Source organism: Poecilia latipinna, unplaced genomic scaffold, assembly GCF_001443285.1.
Source record: "Poecilia latipinna isolate Pla-1442-1.1 unplaced genomic scaffold, P_latipinna-1.0 Scaffold4558, whole genome shotgun sequence".
NCBI lineage: Eukaryota > Metazoa > Chordata > Actinopteri > Cyprinodontiformes > Poeciliidae > Poecilia > Poecilia latipinna.
This window is the reverse complement of record NW_015117174.1, coordinates 6,977-8,814: the sequence shown is the minus strand read 5'-3', so window position 1 is coordinate 8,814 and position 1,838 is coordinate 6,977.

Genomic DNA, 1,838 nt, shown 5'->3' with positions numbered 1-1,838 from the left:
TCTCGTTAAAACGAGATAGTATGTCGTTTTAACGATCTCGTTTTAACGAGATACGTATCTCGTTAAAACGACCAGGAAGTGGCGGTATTATGCTAGGCTAGTACAGTGGCTAACATGAATTGGTCAGGTTTCCTATCATGTTTGGTCTACAACATGTAGAGATACGGATGCTGCTTTGCACTGTGGTTAAAACCATTAATAGCATGCGTACTCTGAGCAGGATCCTAAACAGAACGGGACTGCCCCGCAGGAAAAGTCAGTTCGGGGCTTTAGGGGCGTGCCTGACTGTCTTGGTAGAAGAAATAGGCGTCNAGATATTGAATAATAACCCCACATGTGACCTCCCAGAAATCCCAGTCCTGCATGTTAGACTGGAACCAGTTGAGTTCTGGACCGGAGAGTCCGACACAGTTCTTCTCCAGTTGGTTCAGTAACATGATCAACACTGAGGTTTTTCAGTAATGTTGCTGATGAATGGAAGGTCAGAGGTCAGCCTGAGATTCTGGTCCAGATTGTTTTCATTAGAGGTTTGATATCTGCTGATTTCAGATGTTTAAAGCAACACATGTGCTCACACCTTTGCAGGGAATATGTTTTGATTCGGACTACAAACTCCATGTTGTTTGGAGAGATGATGACATTCAATGATCACAGGCTCAACAGCTCGGCTCCACCATCACTTTAAACCCCCATCGCTCTGAGATGATGATTAAAGCCACATTTTTACTCACACAGAGTGAGTAAAAATATGGCAAACTGTGCCATGAGTATTTTCCATTTGTGTGTGTGTGTGTGTGTGTGTGTGTGAGAGAGACAGAGAGAGAGAGAAAGAGAGAGACTCACCCAGAGTGTGTGTCAGGGGTCAGCAGGCTGTGGTCGCCCCTCAAAGGAAAACAGAGACGCTTCATATGAGCTTCTTCATCACACTGATGCTGCTACGATAACGGAGCGCGCACACACACACACACACACACACACACACACACACACACACACACACAAAAACACACACACACGCATATGACATGGTGGGGGAAGGGAGAGGATGACATCAGCAGCCCTGATTGGTCAGAGTGACAGGAATTCGGATTAAACAAAGCAGCTATTCAGGATTAATTAACCTGATGAGACACAGGGTGTTTACCTCAGCGTCTGTGTGTGTGTTCATGTACGTGTGTGTGTGCGTGTAGAACTATTCTTAGTTCTACTATTTACTGTCATATTTACTAACCTTCTGACCTTATTGTTTGGGGTCAGGGGTCAGGGGCCAGGTTTAGAGGTCAGGTGTATGGGCAGAAATACAAACCTGTGTGCTGTGTATCATCTGCGTTGTTATTGTAACTGGTGCTGATCATGGCACCGTTGGAACTTCCTGGTTCAATAGCTTCAGTTTCATTTAGAGCGGTTCCTGTAGACTAGCCGCCTCCAACCGGCTCCATGCTGCTGCACACCTGGATTAGACCTCCAGGCTGCAACACCTGCAGACATGCGCAGGAAGTGATGCAATCATTTGAGTTAGTTTGGCTGGAGCGGGAAACATCTGGAACTGGACCGGACCTTTCTGAGCACATCACTGAGGTTCTGATGAGCCAAGGTTAGGGTAAAGGGTAAAGGTCGGAACCGTCCTGTCAATCGTTAGCTGGAGCAGAACCAGAACCAGTAGCAAGGCTCAGTTCTGGAGTGTTGGAGAAATTCCAACACTTCTGTTCAAACTACTGCAGGTCCTGATCAGATCTGAGATTAAATCTCAATTAAAATCATTTCCACATGTTGGAGCAAAACAGAGAACACTAACTGGAAATACCTCAACAAATTTTTCCTCAAGTAAAAGTAAAAAA